This window comes from Gigantopelta aegis, chromosome 11 (assembly GCF_016097555.1).
Source record: "Gigantopelta aegis isolate Gae_Host chromosome 11, Gae_host_genome, whole genome shotgun sequence".
Classification (NCBI taxonomy): Eukaryota; Metazoa; Mollusca; class Gastropoda; order Neomphalida; family Peltospiridae; genus Gigantopelta; species Gigantopelta aegis.
In genome coordinates this window covers 22,123,471-22,146,827 of record NC_054709.1, presented here as the reverse complement: position 1 = coordinate 22,146,827, position 23,357 = coordinate 22,123,471, and the positions used below count along the sequence as shown (strand labels likewise).

The 23,357-nt window shown below is 38.9% G+C and overlaps 1 protein-coding gene across 3 annotated transcripts in view; it reads left to right on the top strand.

Annotated features, from left to right (window-relative positions):
- LOC121385628 (PTB domain-containing engulfment adapter protein 1-like) overlaps nt 1–23,357 on the top strand; it is a 110,985-nt gene that overhangs the window by 36,014 nt on the left and 51,614 nt on the right. The window contains exon 1 of one of the 3 annotated variants that reach the window (XM_041516380.1): nt 13,382–13,598. The exons of 1 other annotated variant lie outside the window; for it this stretch is intronic. The gene's annotated coding sequence lies outside the window, so the exon portion shown is untranslated. Of the gene's footprint in view, nt 1–13,381; nt 13,599–23,357 lie in introns of those variants that run through there. One more of the 3 variants, XM_041516378.1, reaches the window with a different exon arrangement.

The window sequence follows — 23,357 nt, the reverse complement described above, 5'->3', positions numbered from 1 at the left end:
GCATACCCATTTAACTTGTATTACAGGCATACCCATTTAACTTATATTACACGTATACCCATTTAACTTGTATTACAGGCATACCCATTTAACTTGTATTACATGCATACCCATTTAATTTGTATTACAGGCATACCCATTTAACTTGTATTACAGGCATACCCATTTAACTTATATTACACGCATACCCATTTAACTTGTACAGGCATACCCATTTAATTTGTATTACAGGCATACCCATTTAACTTGTATTACACGCATACCCATTTAACTTGTACAGGCATACCCATTTAACTTGTATTACAGGCATACCCATTTAACTTATATTACACGTATACCCATTTAACTTGTATTACAGGCATACCCATTTAACTTGTACTGGCATACCCATTTAACTTGTACAGGTATACCCATTTAACTTGTATTACAGGCATACCCATTTAACTTGTATTACACGCATACCCACTTAACTTACAATAATAAAGATATTTTTGACCCATGCAATAAAATATTATTTTATTGTACATGCATGCTATTCTTTAACATAGGACATGTATGTACCAGGGGCCAGGACGTAGTCCAGTGGTAAAGTGCTCACTGGATGCGTGGTCGGTCAATCCCCATCAGTGGGCCATTGGGCTATTTCTCGCTCCAGCCAGTGCACCATGATTGGTATATCAAAGGTCATGGTATGTGCTATCCTGTCTGTGGGATGGTGTATATAAAAGATCCCTTGCTACTAATGGAAAAGTATAGCAGGTTTCCTCTCTAAGACTATATGTCAAAATTACCAAATGTTTGACATCCAATAGCTGATGATTAATAAATCAATGTGATCTAGTGGTGTCGTTAAACAAAACAAACTTTATGTTTTCATGTTTGCAAGAGTAAGCACCTGTCCTCAAAGAGCACAGTTATAAATATCAACCACCGATAGTTAAAATATAACGGCTATATCAAAGGATGTGGTATGTACTGTCCTGTTTGTGGGAAGACACATAAACAACCTACAGTTATAATACAAAGGCTATATCAAATCAGTATGACTCACACACAAGTGAAGTAATTTCTTTATTGTTATTTGTTTAATGAATAACGAGGATCGTCGCAAAATGATTTAACCACAACTAGGAGATGACGATATGACATCATGTTTTTACATACATATTTTACATATAATTACATCATTACACTTGTTATTACATGTGTGTTTTATATGATATTTATTTGGTTATATTGAACCAGGTGGATAACAAAATTTGTTATTACATGTGTGTTTCATATGACATTTATTAACTTGGTTATATTGAACTAGGTGGGTAATAAAATGTGTTATTACATGTGTGTTTCATATGACATTTATTAACTTGGTTATATTGAACTAGGTGGGTAATAAAATTTGTTATTACATGTGTGTTTCATATGACATTTATTAACTTGGTTATATTGAACCAGGTGGATAATAAAATTTCATATTCACCTGTTACTGTTATTCTTAATACCATTATACTGCCAAGTGTCAACATAACCTAGGGCCAAATTTCCAAAACCTGTTATTGTATTACAAATGTTTTAGTACATACATTTACACTGCTTAAACACCTGTGTTGATGACAAACCAACTGTGTAAATTTGATCCTGTGTGTTTGACACCAAATAGCCAGAGATTAAAATGAGATAAAGTGTCATTAAAAAAAAATAGCTTTCCATTTTTATCTCGTGAACTGACCCATTGACATTCATTTACCCATCAACATTCATTGCGTGGGTGGCGTGCAAGGGGGGGTGGGTGGTGTGCAAGGGGTGCATGTGCCTCCACACACTTTTCTTGATCCAGTAGCAGCAATGATGGTTTAGATACTCGTATATATATTCACTATATGTGTGTGTGTGTGTGTATGTGTGTGTGTGTGGCCCCCATGTTTTGACACCTTCCTATATGCCACTGACATTTACTCACAGACACAGAAACATCAATGTCATCTTACTGTCACATACAGATCTACATGTATCTAATACAGATGATCGACTTTTACAACTCATATGTCTGGAGTCGGGGTGCATCACACTAACAAAATTCTCACTGAGGGTCATGTTAACTGGTTGAATTGGAGAAGCCAACAGTGTTCAGAGTACCAGCCTCAGTGGCACCATGGTTAGGCCATCGGTCTACAGGCTGGTAGGTACTGGGTTTGGATCCCAGTCGAGGCATGGGATTTTTAACCAGATACCGACTCCAAACCCTGAGTGAGTGCTCTGCAAGGCTCAATGGGTAGGTGTAAACCACTTACACCAACCAGTGATCCATAACTGGTTCAACAAAGGCCATGCTTTGTGCTATCCTGCCTGTGGGAAGCACAAATAAAAGATTCCCTGCCGCCTGTCGTAATAGCGACAGCGGGTTTCCTCTTAAAAAAAACAGTGTCAGAATGACCATATGTTTGATGTCCAATAGCCGATGATAAGATAAAAAATCAATGTGCTCTAGTGGCGTCATTAAATAAAACAAACTTTACTTTTTTATGTTCCGAGTACTGTATTAACTCAGTTAACATTCGGGTCAACTGGAAGGTGTGACATTTCATGCTTTACGTGGCATTTTAACCCTTTACAGGATGTGACCACTACTAATTTAAAGTGGCAACTTTGTTCAGCATGAATATCAGTGGCTGTTAGGTATTTAACATACATATTAACCTGTCTTAAGCAGCCACACAAGAGAGTAGACAAAAGTGACAACTTAAGACAGGTGTCCACTGATTACAGGTGGTCGCTGATTACAGGTTGCTACATAGACAGTCTTTAACATGTTTGTTTTTCCTTTCTTTCACCGGCTGTACTGCTAATTAATGGATGTTAGTGTGCTGTATATTGTAACTATAAATCAATGTTCGACATGTCGCCTTCTTCATTTTGTATTTTGAAAACCGACACAGCAAACGCTTGGTTTGAAACATGTGTATCATAATTTCCATCAATGCAGTTGTCACATGAACAACACAATAATTTCCATCAATGCAGTTGTCACACGAACAACACAATAATTTCCATCAATGCAGTTGTCACACGAACAACACAATAATTTCCATCAATGCAGTTGTCACACTAAGAACACAATAATTTGCAAACTTTTAAAACTTTGAGAAGAGATTTGGTGGATGGAATGGGCAAAAAGTGACAATTTCTTGACCTGTTAATGTTTTTACTATATCTAAAGTGTCATTTATGACAAAGTATTTTTTCTTTGGTATCCTTTAAATTGAAAACGGCATAATCATAAAAATCTTTGGCACACTTTCGGCGGTAGATTAGCTTTATCTAAAATATTATATTTTAAATGAGTCGTCTATGCATAAACATTCTTGTAATTAATGTTTTTTAAAAGTATTTTCTACTGATACATATGTGTATGTTACAAATCCCTATGTCAGACTTACATGTAAATAAAATTCATGTGTGCGTGGTACAGATGTAGTGTGTGAAGTTATTGTACTAAAGACGTTATTTACATTTCTGGTCTGAGAATTGAAAGTTTGCTTAACCCAAATATGGGTTACGCAAATGCTTTTCAGGTAACCCATTTTATTTTGCATAACTCGTTACAAATATATTGTTTCATGAACAGTGATAAATGACAGCGTAACATATTTTCAGAGGTCTGCATTGGACGTACAAATTTAGCTAAATGGACATTTTTAGAAATCGTTCATTGGCAAATAAGTTATTTTTCGTCATCATTTTAAAAAGAAGACTGCTATCTTGTAAACAAAATTTATTCACATTAAATTATGGAAAACTGGACTTTATATTATGATGTCAGTGCCATGGTAAAATGTGAACCCTAGATAAGTAAGGTATTTAGAAACACTGGAGGTTCATTAATTAAGTAAAATATGATTTTTATAAATGCTTCAGGTAAATTAAATACCTCGAATATGTATGTATAAATACTTGAGGTGCATCACATGTATTTAGCTCTAAGTCAAATATGGTATTTACAAACACCTGAGGTATATTAATTAGGTCCTATATGGTATTTACAAACACCTGATGTGTGTTAATTAGGACCTACCATATATTTACAAACACCTGAAGTGCCTTAAGTAGGTCCTATCTGGTATTTACCTGGGGTGCATTAATTAGGTCATATATAGTATTTACAAACACCCGAGGTGCATTAATTAGGTCATATATGCAGACCTGTCAACCTTTAGTCAAGAGAAAGCAGGAGGTGTGTGTTGAAAAAGCAGGAGATTTTGTCAAAAAGCAGGAGATTTTTTAAATTCACACAATTTAACCCAAAATCGCAAGATTTAAAAAAAACATTATTACAATAAGTTGTATGAATACTTTATAATGTCATATATACTTCTTAACCTTAGATCTTGGCATTAAAAAAAAAAAAAATTAAATTTTTTGTTTTTTAAATATTATAATTTAAAACATTTAAAAACAAAAAAAAATATTTTATCCAAAAATGTTAAGAACATGAACAAGAAAAAAATAATTTAATTAGTACATTTACGGTATTACACTTAAGCCTTACAGGTTGCGTTACATTATCATTTGTGGTTAGTGTACCTAAGTACCAAAAACAAATTTATATAAATCTTATAAATTAATATTCAGTTTTTACTATAATGAGGAACGGTGGCGTGGTACTTATTTTAAATCATTATAATGATGCAATAAACATTGTATTTTCATTAATCAAAAGTAAAACCTCATTACGGACATCGTGTGAAATATACCGGAATTATACCCATTTCCGTGAGTAACTTTATGTCAATGTCAAACACAACATTTTTTAATTGTACAAAAATAATTTCTTGAAGTGTACCCTTATAACCAACATTTTACCGCACAAACATACAACATTAACTGACACAAGTATGTTTATACAGCTAATTGGTCTTTTCGTTGTCTTGCTGTGACATGTGATTTTAACATGCATCGTGTGTATCGCTGTCAACTCGGGAGTCTGGCAGTTCAGATTCGTCATAGTTGCATTATGTAATCCAGTGGGAAGACATTTTACAATTCAGAGGTGTTATTAAAACTAAATTGGATAGTTTTTTTTTTTTATATGGCAACACTGAATGTCAATACACAGCCTTTTGAATTAGCGGCAACACGCTTCGTAGCCATTACGATGACAACAAACATTATAATAACACGTCATTTTATAAACTCCATGTGCTTTTTTAACAATATAAATAGGCTATCCCACAATTCTCACTTCGGCAAAGGTTAAACAGTCGGGACAATTCGGCCTGTTACATTCTCGGAAACCGAAAGTAGTCGACATTTTCCGAATGAGAAAAAAAAGGCAGAGTTACTTCCCTTCTGTTATTTTGACAAAAGAGGATCGATATTTTTTTATGCTTACAAAAATGTCATTTAACAGGAGAAACTGTCTCCCGCACAGGTGAAAGGAGATTTGATCAAATACCGGGAGACTCCCGCGGAATCCGGGAGGGTTGACAGGTCTGCATATATGGTATTTACAAACACCTGAGGCTGTGGCTGGCTGCATGTGAGTAGCTGGCCAGTGGGAATGACAGGTGACTGACGGATCAGGAAGGCTTGTTTGCTTTCCATAAACCTGACCAGGCAGTACAAACACACCGGGGCTGGGAGGCAATCATGCCTTCATTAACACACGTAAACACGCGTAAACATGGCAGTGATCTGCACAGAACAGTCCACCATTTGGTCACAAGGTCTACGCCACTTCCCTGATGTATCCATAAGTGGGTTTTGAAAGTGACCCTGCCAAATCTCTTTGAAAGTGAAAAAATGTGTGGCTGGGTGGTAGCGTTGCATGGCTGACATTCACAGTACAAGGAGAAGGTGTGTGGAGCAATTAGTACCAAAGAAGAAGCTTGTTACCCCACAGTTCAAAACTCTTTGATATCTGCATGCAGTTGTCTTCACAAATAGTTATTAAGTGCAGAGGAAGTGACAGTGTTAATTGTTTGCAAATTGTTGAGGGAAAGACAGAGGAACACAAGCCTCCGGTGATGGTCAAAGCGTTGTAGACATGCCTGGCAAAAAGTGAGTAATGAAATGACATTGTTTCAATTTGAAGCTTTAAATGTAGGTTCAAACTTTAGTGATTGCTTGTCAAAATACACCATTCATTCATCCTTCCATCTGTCCATCAATTTTACATCCATCCATCCATTTATTCATTTATTCATCTATCTCTGTATCCATCAGTTGATTTGTTAATTCATTCATCCTTTATCTGTTGATCAAGATGTATCCCACTATCCATCCATTCATCCATCTATCCATCCATCCATCCATCCGTCCATCTATGCAGCTGTTCATTCAAATCGATTTGTTATTTAATCTCTTTCCATTCTTATATCTTTATGTCCATTCATCTGACTGTTCAATTATCTATTCTTCTCTCTGTCTATCCATCCATTCACCCATCCATCCATCCATCCTTCCCTTCATCCATTCATCCATCCATTCATCCATCCTTCCATCCATCCATTCATCCATCCATCCATCCATCCATCCATCCAGGTCCTCTGTTCATTCACCCATTGATCAATCCATCCACCAACCCATCCATCAAATGACCATCCATCCATCCATTCATCCAGGTACACACCTATCACCCTATCCACTTATCCATCCATCCATCGATCCATCCATTCATCCATCCATTCATCCATGTATCTTATCCATTCATCCATCCATCCATCCATCTACCCATTCATCTACATATCCATCCATCCATCCATCCATCCATCCATCCATCCATCCAACCATCCATCTATCCATTCATTCCCCCATCCATCCATCCATTCATCCATCCATTCATCCATGTATCTATCCATCCATCTATCCATCCATCCATCCATCCATCCATCCATCCATCTATCCATTCATTCCCCCATCCATCCATCCATCCATTCATCCATGTATCTATCCATCCATTTATCCATCCATCAATCCAACCATCCATCCATCCATCCATCCATTCATCCACTCATCCATCCATCCATCCATCCATCCATCCATCCATCCATCCATCCATCCATTCGCCAGTCAATACGTTCACTGTGTTGCCATCTCAGTTAGTGAATGAGAAGGAAGTGGCCAGTGATTGGTTTACTTTGGTCAGGGTTATTTGTGTGTGTGTGTGTGTTTACCAGCTTAGTAGATGCCGGTCATACTCCATACACTGCCCCAGTTTGAAACCAAACACCTGTTTATTTATTTTTCATTCATTCAACTATCTGGGGCAGGATGTAGCCCAGCGGTAAAGCGCTCCCTTATGCGCCGATGGTCTGGGATCAGTCCTACCACTAGAGCACATTGATTTATTAAACCCACTACATTTTTCCATTAGTAGCATGGGATCTTTTATATGCACCATACCATAGACAGGATAGCACATATTACAGCCTTTGATATACCAGTTGTGGTATACTGACTGGAAAATGAATTAGCCTAATGGGCCACTGGCGGTCATCGATCCCAGAGTGACCGCACGTCAGCCAAGCGCTTTACCGCTGGACTACATTTCACCACTTGAGAACGTAAAGCCATTTTGGAATATATGAAGACAATTTCTCCACATGTCACAGGCACATGAACACTGGCACATTTTGACCTCAGACAGGCGTGGGTCGCTGCTGTGGGTCACTGCTGTTATGAATTCCATTGTGTCACATACATTTATAACCTCCTCGAGAATTCAGGAGAATAATTATGGGTGACAATAAAAAGTAAGGACTCGCTACACAGATGTCATCTGCCATTGAAATCCATGTTAAATTGCCCAACTTCAAATGAAGATTGCCAATAGAACGAGTTCTCGTTTGCACTAACAACATACATGTCCATCATTGCAAACATACATTATATAAGCATTTATTTTCACTGCAAACTTGAGAACATTTCAGTGTCAGTTTTTTGCTATATAACCGCATCTGGCTGTAGTACCAGTCCGAACAAGTGGTTCATTAACCGATTCACTCTGGCTGTCCTTGCGCTATACACCTATGTCCCAAAAGGTCAGTGCACAATATTACAAAACAACATGGGCAAACTCCAGCCAGAAAGGCTTACCATTAAACATACAAATTGTTTTAATTCTTCCCCAATTCCTAGAAGTGAATGTGTGAATCATAACATATGTCACAATTAGGAACTATAGTGGACACTGATGAATGAACTCTCACCCAAAAGTGAACTGTGTAAGTGAGACCTAAGAAGAGGAAATGTTATTTTAGCAAGCTCATTTTTAAATGATAATTATAAATGTACTCAAAAGACTGAGTCACCACTTAAACTAGGGAAAAGTGAGACCGGCATTTCAAGGTGTAAAAGAGGGCAGGACATAGTCCAGTGGTAAAGTGCTTGCCTAATGCACAGTCGATCTAGGGTTGATCCCCGTTGGAGGATTATTTCCCGTTCTAGCTAGTGCATTATGACTGGTATATCAAAAACTGTGGTATGTGCTAGCCTGTCTATGGGATGGTGTATATAAAACATTCCTTGCTACTGATGAAAAAATATAGCAGATTTCCTCTTTGAGACTATATGTCAAAATTACCATTTGTTTGACATTCAGTAATCAATGATTAATAAATCAATGTGCTCTAGTGGTGTTGTTAAGCAAAGCAAACTTTAACTTTTGAGGACAGGGAACATTTTCTGAAGGATTTGGAGACCTGTGCTCTTTTCAACACTGCTTTTTTGTTTGTTTGCTGTAGAACTGTGCTTATTTATTTATGTTGTGTTATTATTGCACACTAAAATCAGATGATACTCTTCTTGTTGTTGTAAAATTTTTGACAGTCCAAAAGAATGACCTGTTAAGTAAGCTGGTTTTTGACAGTCTCATAATCTATTGCACTCACCCCTCACCCATCTCATAATCTCCTTCACTCACCCCTCGCTCATCTCATAATCTCCTTCACTCACCCCTCGCCCATCTCATAATCTCCTTCACTCACCCCTCGCCCATCTCATAATCTCCTTCACTCACCCCTCGCCCATCTCATAATCTCCTTCACTCACCCCTCGCCCATCTCATAATCTCCTTCACTCACCCCTTGCCCATCTCATAATCTCCTTTACTCACCCCTCGCCCATCTCATAATCTACTCACTCACCCTTCACCCATCTCATAATCTCCTTTACTCACCCATCTCATAATCTCCTTCACTTGCCCCTCACCCTCTCATTGTCTCTTTCACTCACCCCTCACCCATCTCACAATCTCATAATCTCCTTCACTCACCACTCACCCCTCTTATAACCTACTTCACTCACCCCTCACCCATCTCATAATCTCCTTCACTCACCCCTCGCCCATCTCATAATCTCCTTCACTCACCCCTCGCCCATCTCATAATCTCCTTCACTCACCCCTCGCCCATCTCATAATCTCCTTCACTCACCCCTCGCCCATCTCATAATCTCCTTCACTCACCCCTCACCCATCTCATAATCTACTTCACTCACCCTTCACCCATCTCATAATCTCCTTTACTCACCCATCTCATAATCTCCTTCACTTGCCCCTCACCCTCTCATTGTCTCTTTCACTCACCCCTCACCCATCTCACAATCTCATAATCTCCTTCACTCACTACTTACCCCTCTTATAACCTACTTCACTCACCCCTCACCCATCTCATAATCTCTTTCACTCGCCGCTCACCCATCTCATAATCTGTCTCAGTCTGTCTCTGTCTCTCTCTCTCTCTCTCTCTATGTCTCTATCTCCCCTCCCTCTCTGTCTCTGTCTCTCCATCTGTCTCAGTCTCTCTGTCTCTGTCTCTCTCTCTGTTTCTCTTCTCTCTCTCTCTCTCTCTCTCTCTCTCTCTCTCTCTCTCTCTCTCTCTCTCTCTCTCTCTCTCTCTCTCTCTCTCTCTCTCTCTCTCTCTCTCTCTCATTCAGTCACTCAACATGTATCTGTGTATCCCAAGCTCCTCAGTGTATCCACTGTTTTTTTCTATTCGAGCTCGTGCTCCACTTCTGGTATATTAAAGGCCATGGTACTGCTGTTTGTGTATATAAATGATCCTTATCTACTAATAGAAAAATATAGTAGGTTTCCTCTGAAATGTTGTGACATCCAGTAAAAAATAATGAATGCTCTAGTGGTGTTGTTAAACAGAACAAACTAATGTGTTCCCCAGTATGTAGATGTATGTATTTTGAAATAGGTGTATAATAGTTCAGGGCCAGTTGTAATTCCATGGGAATTTAATGAAGAAAGTTGGCAAGATATATCATTTTAAAGAATTAAAGTAGCATATAATGGATATATGTAAATATGTTAATATAAACATTAATACATTATGTATTATTAATTTCACGTACATGTTTTTCTTGGATTGATTATATTATCAAACCTCTGAAGCTGAATTTAACCATTATTGACCTTTGACCTTGGCATGTGACCTTGAAGCTGTTTTAAAAAATTGGCACCAAACATTTTTTAAAGTCTCCAAGGCCTAAGCTTCAAAATGGTGTGTGTTGCCATCTTTCTTCATTAAATTCCCACTGGAGACTTTATGTGGACAACTGGCCCTGGATTGTAACATTGTGTCATGAGAACAGCTAATACCCTATGATCCAGTACCACTTGAATTTTGATTTGATAGTAGTTGATCAAACACCATGAACAATCTACATTGTATATAATGTAAGCCCATACACAGTGGGGGGGTGCACCCCCCAAAATACCAAAGGTCTACATTGTTTCTACAGTGTTCGAAATAAGTACTTGTCCGTTTGTCCCAACAAGTGAAAATTTACTCGGACAAGCATAATTTACCGTAGCACTTGGTTATCCGGTGAACAAGTAAAATGGTTTTTTTTTACAAAGTAGTATCAGAATATATTTTAGCAATTATTATACTTTACCCCCCCCCCCCCCCAAAAAAAACCAAAACAAACACACACACCAAAAAACCGCAAAATCAGCGGTGTCTCATTGCAAACTGTTATACAAATATCGTGGTTTGAGAGTTAAATAAACATGGTCTTGATAACATAATGGTCTTAGCTCGTGAATATTCGGAATACCTTGGAGTTACAATTGAGTTCCGAATTCCCCACTCGGAACATCTCGGCTGACATGAATAATTTATTTTATGGACAAGTTATATTCGTATTTAAAAAAAAGAAAAAAGTTTATTGTTTTGTTTTTTAAGTTTAAAACGAAGTAGTTGCCTGTTTACCACAAATGTGAAAATCAGTTTTCCTTAGATATTTGTGAATTACTGATTACATCATCGGTAATATGATAAAACACGAAAACCTGTTAGACGGGTTAATCTAAGATTATTAATATTATTTATTATTTTATTATTTAGGTGTAACTTATATTTACATATATCTCTGCAGTGAATTTTATGAAATATGTTACTTAAAAATAATTGTGTATGACGAAACAAAATTATGATCGATCAGCAAACCCATAAAAAGGCAGGATAAGCCTGATCACGCGGTTTCTTGTTGATTTGTTATCAGAACAAGTCGGGTTTTTAAAAATTGTTTTCACAATATCATGCATGTGCTTATACTTGAACTGTTACTAGAACGCATTCGTGTTTTCTGGGGAAAAGAGTTTCCTGTGCCTATTAAAATGATTAATAGACCTGAGCAAACCTATGCGTTGTGAATGGCTCAACAGCAAACGCATCCTTTAACATGAATGTTTAGGCCTACCTTTTAAAACTGAACAGTAGACGAATCATCTAGTTCCATTGTGTTCATTTAATGTAAATTGTACCTCTGAAAGAGCGTAGTCCCGCAGGTAGCAGTCATCATTTATGGCAGAATATTAGGCTACCTTGAACGAGGCTCAGGGTTAGTTGTCACTTCGGTACTTTCACTTCGGCTTGTGCTGCGTTTTTGACAAATTTTCAAATTTTCAATTATTTGAGTTTATTACTTTTTCCATATTTAATAGTGAACTGAATACAACAAAGACTTTTACCTCAATCCAAACCCCTGTAACCTGGATACCCATGGAACTTACTAGAACCCATTGTGGCCCATGGGTTTAGGCTACTGTTTAGAGGAGATTCACTGCATCATGTAAACCTATACATACTAGTGTATGTAACAGTATATGATTAATAAAGGACAGCAGTAACATTATTTTAACATTTAGTGACAGGTATATTTTCATTTATGACAGGTGATTTCGACAAGTACTGCCAAACAATTATTTCCAGGCCTTTAGCTGAAAGTGAAAGCTGAAAACGAGTGATGTGTTCTGAAGGGAACTGTGCTCGAGAACAATTTAACTGGCTTTCATTGAATTCTAAAGAAAAACACAAATTTTTTATGACTTTTTGCTTCATGATGAAACTATATCGAATGTAAAATAAATCTACAATTTGTTGTAGTCACCTGAGTGATGAAATTACATGTAGTCTGAAGTGAAGAGTAATACGCGAACTGGTTTAAAAAGAAAAGTCAAGCGCTTTAACGTTTCCATCTGCATCCACCTCCTGCCCTACACAGATGGACAAGTGGAAATGTTGAGGGACAAGTAGATTTTGTGGTATACTTGTCCGGTGGACAAGTGATTTTTTTATCTCATTTCTATCACTGTTCTACGTAGCCCTATGGTAAAGGCCGTGGTATGTGCTATCCTGTCTGTGGGATGATGCATATAAAAGATCCCTTGCTACTAATGGGAAAATGAAGCGGGTTTCTTCTTTAAGACTATGTGTTAAAAGTACCAAATGTGTGACATCCAATTGCCGATGTTTAATAAATCAATGTGCTCTAGTGTTGTCGTTAAACAAAATAAACTTTAAATTAATAATTTGAATAAAAGCATGGAAACAAAATGAAATATATATCTAGCACATAAAACATGAATTTCGTGTTTAGACTACAATTAGGGTATGACTGTGCAAACATTGTCCTTTTGTTAGCCACGTATTAAATCGTGAGTTGGGTCTCGGGTATAGGTAACAATCACCTGATATGTTTATGATATATCAGAGGGTTTAGGTCATCACACCAGGAAGTACAGAACGCTGTGATGATTATATTCCATTGCTTACCGTGGGTGCAAGCAATGTTCACTTACACCCCAGCACATTCTTTCATTGTTTCAATTGAAAAGCATGCTATTTTGATGTAGTGTTCCTCAGTAGTCAGTACTCTTGAGCAGCTAGTGTCTGTTTACACATGGTCCGACTGTACCCCAAACCGTGTGCCTGTCACATGACGCTGTGCACACGTTGAGATATTTCACAGTATAGACAGGTCAAGCTGCTGTATGACTAGTATCTGTTTACACGTGGTGCGACTGTACCCCAAACCGTGTGCCTGTCACATGACGCTGTGCACACGTTGAGATATTTCACAGTATAGACAGGTCAAGCTACTGTATGACGTGTGGCATGCTGGCTTAATCAATCAGGCCAGGTGACTAGCTTGTTGCAGCTTTACCTGTGATTTAATCACCGGTCATTGTCATCACAGCTTACCTGGCGGTCAATGGAGTGACCACATTGTGCGGCCGGAGTGCAGAAAGTATTGTTCTATGTGTGTGTGTGTGTTGGGTGTTCGTGGAAGACCACTGACATATGGTGGGTAACAAGGAGTGCTGCTGCTGCTTTCAATGGAGACCAAGATGGAATTTCTTTTTGTGTTGTGATTTGCTGAGTTATATAAATTGACAGCTGAGAAAGTTGCATGGACCTACTTTGTTGGTCACAGGAGTTCATCTGCCTACATTACCGTCGTTTGATACCTGTCAGTCTGTGTCGTACTTCCTGCTGCAGTGTTGTAAAATCATTCATTCATCCATCCATCCATCCATCCATCCATCCATCCATCCATCCATCCATCCATCCATCCATCCATCCATCCATCCATCCAACCATCCATTTATCTATTTGTAGTTGAGATGTCTTCCATCTGTCTGTAATATATCTATCCATACATTCATCCATCCATCCATCCATCCATCCATCCATCCATCCATCTGTAGTTGAAATGTCTTCCATCATCTGTAATCTATCTGTCCATTCATTCATCCATCTATTCATCCATCCATCTATCTCTAGTTGAGATGTCTTCCATCTGTCCAGTCGTTCATTCATTCATCCATCCATCCATCCATCCATCCATCTGTAGTTCAGATACCTTCCATCCGTCCAGTTGTTCATCCATCCATCCATACATCCATCTGTAGTTGAGATGTCTTCCATCTATCGAGTCGTTCATCCATCCATCCATCCATCCATCCATCCATCCATCTGTAGTTGAGATGTCTTCCATCTGTCGAGTTGTTCATTCATCCATCCATCTGTAGTTGAGATGTCTTTCATCTGTCCAGTCGTTCATTCATCCATCTATCCATCTGTAGTTGAGATGTCTTCCATCTGTCCAGTCGTTCATTCATCCATCCATCCATCCATCCATTTCTTCATCACTCGCATACACGATTTCTGTTTTATAACAATAAGTTCATGATACTGGGTTGATCAGTGTAACAATGCATGTTCAGAACATTTTAAACTGAGAAAATGAACATTAAATAAGTAAAGTTTGTAATTCATATTCTGTACTTACAGGATATTAAACGAGCTTACATTTCATATCATGTTTATGTTCTGAGTGAAATAATTTTCAAATCACTTCACAAAGGGCATAAGCATGATATGAAATGGTAGCGAGTTTAATATCCTATTTATTACCCATAATCAATCTTAATTTATATCACTCGACTCGTTTGGTTGACATTCCTGTAAGGTTGTAGTGTGCCAATCGATGATGTCATCGTGTGATGTTGAAGTGTTACGTCCCATTCTAGTGGGACATATCACTTTGATATGTACCCAGATAGTTTTAACCATATGGGTAATAAATACAGTTATTATCCACATAGTTGAAGATATACAGTGAAATATATCCAGTATGACACACGTGTGTCATAATGATTTCACATGCACAACGAATGACGTAATTTTGGAAAATGACGTACAATGCAGCTTAAACAGTTTTAGCCCTGTGTAATCACTTACTAGAATGACGTCGTTTCTGAAAATGACGTCATTTTGTCTTCTCCTTCTTGTTAAGTTTGAAACATTTTAACATGGTCCTAGCTTGTTACTCATAAAAATAATATTTTGGATAATAAAGAAATTATTACATTCGCGTGTGAATCATACTGATTTTACAAAACTCGTGTCAGGATTCATGTATTGCCCTTGCTCTTGCCCGCGCAATACAAAAATCCTGACAGTCATTTCATAAAATCAGTAAGACACACAAACTCGTATAATAATCTCTATGTATGTCATGTCATGGCATATCATGCATGATTAAATGACAGGACATTTAAAAAAATATATATTGGTGATTTTTTATTGACATTGACAACCTTTTGACTAATTTAAACTGAACATGAAAAAACATACGACGTTTGTCTTGCATTGACACTGTGACGCGGTTACGCAGTAGCTTGTATCTATATTGAGATATGGGGCGGGATTTATCTCAGTCGGTTGAGTGATCACTTAAGGTGATTGTATTGCAGTATCGAATCACCTCGGTGGATCCATTCACCTGATTGGGTTTTTCTTGTTCCAACCAGTGTACCACAACTGGTCAAAGGTCGCAGTATGTGCTTTCCTGCCTGGGAAAATGTCCATGTATATAAAAGATCCCGGTTTCCTATGATGACTACTTGTCAGAATGACCAAATGTATGACACCCAATAGCCGATGTTTAATGAATCCATGTGCTCTAGTGGTGTTGTTAAACAAAACAGACGTTAACTTTTAGTACTTACAATAATAATAGGATATTTAAATGGTGCCTAGTTGGTGTCTGACATAAGGTTATTTCAACACCAGGTTTTAATTGTCACTCTCGACAGCTCCTAGCACTTCTACTCATTGTTTTTTTGGAAAGTGTCTGTAGGAAAAAGTGCATATAAAAGATCTCTTGCTGCTAATGGAAAAAATGTAGCAGGTTTCCTCTTAAGACTACCAGTGTGTGTGGTATGTGCTACCCTGTGCGAGATGGTGCATATAAAAAATCCCTTGCTACCAATGGAACAATGTAGGGTGTTCCTCTCTAAGGTTATGTCAGAATTAGCAAATGTTTGATATCCAATAACCGATAATTAATAAATCACCCAGTCGAGGCATGAGATTTTTAATCCAGATACCGACTCCAAACCCTGAGTGAGTGCTCCGCAAGGCTCAATGGGTAGGTGTAAATCACTTGCACCGACCAGTGATCCATAACTAGTTCAACAAAGGCCATGGTTTGTGCTATCCTGCCTGTGGGAAGCACAAATAAAAGATCCCTTGCTGCCTGTCGTAAAAAGAGTAGCCTATGTGGCGACAGCGGGTTTCCTCTAAAAACTGTCAGAATGACCATATGTTTGACGTCCAATAGCCGATGATAAGATAAAAAATCAATGTGCTCTAGCGGCGTCGTTAAATAAAACAAACTTTACTTTTAATAAATCAGTGTGCTCTAGTGGTGTTGTTAAACTACACAGACTTGAATTTAGTTCTACTGACCTGTGTAGGTGGTTGCTGAAGACAAGTTTGAGTGTATATAGTTAGTGGTGTACACTGGAGTATTGGGTTACCTACAGTGTGCTCTAGTGGTGTTGTTAAACTACACAGACTTGAATTTAGTTCTACTGACCTGTGTAGGTGGTTGCTGAAGACAAGTTTGAGTGTATATAGTTAGTGGTGTACACTGGAGTATTGGGTTACCTACAGTGTGCTCTAGTGGTGTTGTTAAACTACACAGACTTGAATTTAGTTCTACTGACCTGTGTAGGTGGTTGCTGAAGACAAGTTTGAGTGTATATAGTTAGTGGTGTACACTGGAGTATTGGGTTACCTACAGTGTGCTCTAGTGGTGTTGTTAAACTACACAGACTTGAATTTAGTTCTACTGACCTGTGTAGGTGGTTGCTAAAGACAAGTTTGAGTGTATATAGTTAGTGGTGTACACTGGAGTATTGGGTTACCTACAGTGTGCTCTAGTGGTGTTGTTAAACTACACAGACTTGAATTTAGTTCTACTGACCTGTGTAGGTGGTTGCTAAAGACAAGTTTGAGTGTATATAGTTAGTGGTGTACACTGGAGTATTGGGTTACCTACAGTGTGCTCTAGTGGTGTTGTTAAACTACACAGACTTGAATTTAGTTCTACTGACCTGTGTAGGTGGTTGCTGAAGACAAGTTTGAGTGTATATAGTTAGTGGTGTACACTGGAGTATTGGGTTACCTACAGTGTGCTCTAGTGGTGTTGTTAAACTACACAGACTTGAATTTAGTTCTACTGACCTGTGTAGGTGGTTGCTAAAGACAAGTTTGAGTGTATATAGTTAGTGGTGTACACTGGAGTATTGGGTTACCTACAGTGTGCTCTAGTGGTGTTGTTAAACTACACAGACTTGAATTTAGTTCTACTGACCTGTGTAGGTGGTTGCTGAAGACAAGTTTGAGTGTATATAGTTAGTGGTGTACACTGGAGTATTGGGTTACCTACAGTGTGCTCTAGTGGTGTTGTTAAACTACACAGACTTGAATTTAGTTCTACTGACCTGTGTAGGTGGTTGCTGAAGACAAGTTTGAGTGTATATAGTTAGTGGTGTACACTGGAGTATTGGGTTACCTACAGTGTGCTCTAGTGGTGTTGTTAACACTACACAGACTTGAATTTAGTTCTAAGGTGGTTGCTAAAGACTTTGAGTGTACAAGTTTGAGTGAGTGTATATAGTTAGTGGTGTACACTGGAGTATCCTACAGTGTGCTCTAGTGGTGTTGTTAAACTACACAGACTTGAATTTAGTTCTACTGACCTGTGTAGGTGGTTGCTGAAGACAAGTTTGAGTGTATATAGTTAGTGGTGTACACTGGAGTATTGGGTTACCTACAGTGTGCTCTAGTGGTGTTGTTAAACTACACAGACTTGAATTTAGTTCTACTGACCTGTGTAGGTGGTTGCTGAAGACAAGTTTGAGTGTATATAGTTAGTGGTGTACACTGGAGTATTGGGTTACCTACAGTGTGCTCTAGTGGTGTTGTTAAACTACACAGACTTGAATTTAGTTCTACTGACCTGTGTAGGTGGTTGCTGAAGACAAGTTTGAGTGTATATAGTTAGTGGTGTACACTGGAGTATTGGGTTACCTACAGTGTGCTCTAGTGGTGTTGTTAAACTACACAGTTAACACTACACAGACTTGAATTTAGTTCTACTGACCTGTGTAGGTGGTTGCTAAAGACAAGTTTGAGTGTATATAGTTAGTGGTGTACACTGGAGTATTGGGTTACCTACAGTGTGCTCTAGTGGTGTTGTTAAACTACACAGACTTGAATTTAGTTCTACTGACCTGTGTAGGTGGTTGCTGAAGACAAGTTTGAGTGTATATAGTTAGTGGTGTACACTGGAGTATTGGGTTACCTACAGTGTGCTAGACCTGTGTAGGTGGTTGCTAAAGACAAGTTTGAGTGTATATAGTTAGTGGTGTACACTGGAGTATTGGGTTACCTACAGTGTGCTCTAGTGGTGTTGTTAAACTACACAGACTTGAATTTAGTTCTACTGACCTGTGTAGGTGGTTGCTGAAGACAAGTTTGAGTGTATATAGTTAGTGGTGTACACTGGAGTATTGGGTTACCTACAGTGTGCTAGACCTGTGTAGGTGGTTGCTAAAGACAAGTTTGAGTGTATATAGTTAGTGGTGTACACTGGAGTATTGGGTTACCTACAGTGTACTAGCCCTGTTGCTCTAGTATCAATATTTGTCCAGTGGGATGACTTTGGGTTGCACGCCACCATTAAACTTTACATACATTTAAATACCATTTCTATATCAGAATACAGTCTGTGAAAACACAGGACACATGACTGCAGTTTTTGGTCAAAGGCCATCGTATGTGCTTTCCTGTCTCTGGGACAGTGCATATAAAAGATTCCTTGCTACTAATGGAAAAAAAATATAGCAGGTTTCCTCTGATGACTAAGTGTCAGAATTACCAAATATTTGACATCCAATAGCCAATGATGAATTAATCAATGTGCTCTAGTGGTGTCGTTAAACAAAGCAAACTTTTGAAAAGGCATTTCAGTATTTTTTATATTATTTTTTTAGTTCCTCTGTGATGTAGGTATAGCAATTTGCCTGCCATCCGGCTGTCTTATCTGTCAACTAGGGATGGGATGTAGCCCAGTGGTAAAGCACTCGCTTGATGAGCGGTCAGTTTGGGATTGATCCCCATTGGACCGGCCTCGGTGGCGTCGTGCTTAGGCCATCGGTCAACAGGTTGGTAGGTCCTGGGTTCGGATCCCAGTCGAGGCATGAGATTTTTAATCCAGATACCGACTCCAAACTGTGAGCGAGTGATCCGAAAGGCTCAATGGGTAGGTGTAAAACCACTTGCACCGACCAGTGATCCATAACTGGTTTAACAAAGGCCATGGTTTGTGCTATCCTGCTTGTGGGAAGCGCAAATAAAAGATCCCTTGCTGCTAATCAGAAAGAGTAGCCCATGAAGTGGCAACAGCGGGTTTCCTCTAAAAAATCTGTGTGGTCCTTAACCATATGTCAGACGCCATATAACCGTAAATAAAATGTGTTGAGTGCTTCCTTAAATAAAACATTTCTTTCTTTGATCCCCATCGGTGTGGGCTATTTCTCGCTCCAGCCAGTGCACCACAATTGGTACATCAAAGGCCGTGGTATGTGCTATCCTGTCTATGGGATAGTGCATATAAATGATCCCTTGCTGCTAATCGAAAAGAGTAGCCCATGAAGTGGTGACAGCGGGTTTCCTCTCTCAATATCTGTGTGGTCCTTAACCATATGTCTGATGCCATATAACAGGAAATAAAATGTGTTGAGTGCGTCGTTAAAACATTTCCTTCCTTCCTATCTGTCAACCTTTCCTTTGAAGTCTGTCTTCTGCTGAATACAATCTGGGTCAGTTTGAAATCTGCTAAATTATTACTAACATAGGACTGCTTGAACTTGATGCTTTCACACTAATTAGTGATATAAGACACCGTTCATAATGACTAATAAATGGACTACTGTAGCTAACTGACTGCTAATTAACATACAGGTAGTTACATTAGACAGACAGACAGTGTGTGTCAGTTTGACATTAAGTTAATACTTATTAATAAGTGGAGTGCTGCAGTGTGACAGCTATCCTGTGTAAGAGGGTGATGTATGGAACAGCCTGTAGACATGAACTCCCTGACTACAGATAAGATATACCATAGCCCACAGTGACTTCTTATCAGTTCACCCACACCTAATTACGAGGCGTGTAGATAGTGTGTCATATGTAATACGCAGGTTAGTATATCTCTGTGTGTGTGTGTGTCTTCGAGATAGTGTCATATGTAATATGCAGATAGGTACATCTGTGTATGTGAGATAGTGTCATATGTAATATGCAGGTTAGTACATCCGTGTGTATGTCTGTGTCTATGTCTGTGTCATATGTAATATGCAGGTTAGTACATCCGTGTGAATGTCTGTGTCATGTGTAATATGCAGGTTAGTACATCCGTGTGAATGTGTGTGTCATGTGTAATATGCAGGTTAGTACATCCGTGTGAATGTGTGTGTCATATGTAATATGCAGGTTAGTACATCCGTGTGAATGTGTGTGTCATATGTAATATGCAGGTTAGTACATCCATGTGAATGTGTGTGTCATATGTAATATGCAGGTTAGTACATCCATGTGAATGTGTGTCATGTGTAATATGCAGGTTAGTACATCCGTGTGAATATGTGTGTCATATGTAATATGCAGGTTAGTACATCCGTGTGAATGTGTGTGTCATATGTAATATGCAGGTTAGTACATCCGTGTGAATATGTGTGTCATGTGTAATATGCAGGTTAGTACATCCGTGTGAATGTGTGTCATGTGTAATATGCAGGTTAGTACATCCGTGTGAATGTGTGTGTCATGTGTAATATGCAGGTTAGTACATCCGTGTGAATGTGTGTCATGTGTAATATGCAGGTTGGTACATCCGTGTGAATGTGTGTGTCATATGTAATATGCAGGTTGGTACATCCGTGTGAATGTGTGTGTCATATGTAATATGCAGGTTGGTACATCCGTGTGAATGTGTGTGTCATATGTAATATGCAGGTTGGTACATCCGTGTGAATGTGTGTGTCATATGTAATATGCAGGTTAGTACATCCGTGTGAATGTGTGTGTCATGTGTAATATGCAGGTTAGTACATCCGTGTGAATGTGTGTGTCATGTGTAATATGCAGGTTGGTACATCCGTGTGAATGTGTGTGTCATATGTAATATGCAGGTTGGTACATCCGTGTGAATGTGTGTGTCATATGTAATATGCAGGTTAGTACATCCGTGTGAATGTGTGTGTCATATGTAATATGCAGGTTGGTACATCCGTGTGAATGTGTGTGTCATATGTAATATGCAGGTTGGTATGTCCGTGTGAATGTGTGTCATGTGTAATATGCAGGTTAGTACATCCGTGTGAATGTGTGTCATGTCAGGTTAGTGTAATGTGTGTGTCATGTGTAATATGCAGGTTAGTACATCCGTGTGAATGTGTGTGTCATGTGTAATATGCAGGTTAGTACATCCGTGTGAATGTGTGTGTCATATGTAATATGCAGGTTGGTACATCCGTGTGAATGTGTGTGTCGTATGTAATATGCAGGTTAGTACATCCGTGTGAATGTGTGTGTCATATGTAATATGCAGGTTAGTACATCCGTGTGAATGTGTGTGTCGTATGTAATATGCAGGTTAGTACATCCGTGTGAATGTGTGTGTCGTATGAAATATGCAGGTTAGTACATCCGTGTGAATGTGTGTGTCGTATGTAATATGCAGGTTAGTACATCCGTGTGAATGTGTGTGTCGTATGAAATATGCAGGTTAGTACATCCGTGTGAATGTGTGTGTCGTATGTAATATGCAGGTTAGTACATCCGTGTGAATGTGTGTGTCAGTAGTGAAATAATGCAGGTTAGTACATCTGTGTGTGTTTGTGTGGCGTGTGAATGTGTGTCAGTATGTAATATGCAGGTTAGTACATCTGTGTGTGTGTGTGTGTGCGTGAGTGTGTGAATGTGTGTCATATGTAATATGCAGGTTAGTACATCTGTGTGTGTGTGTCATATGTAACATGCAGGTTAGTACATCTGTGTGTGTGCGTGAGTGGCATATGTAATATGCAGGTTAGTACATCTCTGTGTGTGTGTGTGTGAGTGGCATATGTAACATGCAGGTTAGTACATATGTGTATGTGTGCGTGAGTGGCATATGTAACATGCAGGTTAGTACATCTGTGTGTGTGTGTGTGTGTGCGTGAGTGGCATATGTAACATGCAGGTTAGTACATCTCTGTGTGTGTGTGTGTGTGTGTGCGTGAATGGCATATGTAACATGCAGGTTAGTACATCTCTCTGTGTGTGTGTGTGCGTGAATAGCATATGTAACATGCAGGTTAGTACATCTCTGTGTGTGTGTGTGTGTGTGCGTGAATGGCATATGTAACATGCAGGTTAGTACATCTCTGTGTGTGTGTGTGTGCATGAGTGGCATATGTAAGTTGTAACATGCAGGTTAGTACATCTCTATGTGTGTGTGTGCATGAATGACATATGTAACATGCAGGTTAGTACATCTCTGTGTGTGTGTGTGTGTGCGTGAATGGCATATGTAACATGCAGGTTAGTACATCTGTGTGTGTGTGTGTGTGTGTGCGTGCGTGAATGGCATATGTAACATGCAGGTTAGTACATCTGTGTGTGCGTGAATGGCATATGTAACATGCAGGTTAGTACATCTCTCTGTGTGTGTGTGTGTGAGTGGCATATGTAACATGCAGGTTAGTACATCTCTGTGTGTGTGTGTGTGTGAGTGGCATATGTAACATGCAGGTTAGTACATCTCTCTGTGTGTGTGAGGTGGTACATCTGTGTGTGTGTGTGTGTGTGTGTGAGTGGCATATGTAACATGCAGGTTAGTACATCTCTCTGTGTGTGTGTGTGTGAGTGGCATATGTAACATGCAGGTTAGTACATCTCTCTGTGTGTGTGTGCGTGAATGGCATATGTAACATGCAGGTTAGTACATCTCTCTGTGTGTGTGTGTGTGAGTGGCATATGTAACATGCAGGTTAGTACATCTGTGTGTGTGTGTGTGCGTGAATGGCATATGTAACATGCAGGTTAGTACATCTCTCTGGTGTGTGTGTGTGAGTGGCATATGTAACATGCAGGTTAGTACATCTGTGTGTGTGTGTGTGCGTGAATGGCATATGTAACATGCAGGTTAGTACATCTGTGTGT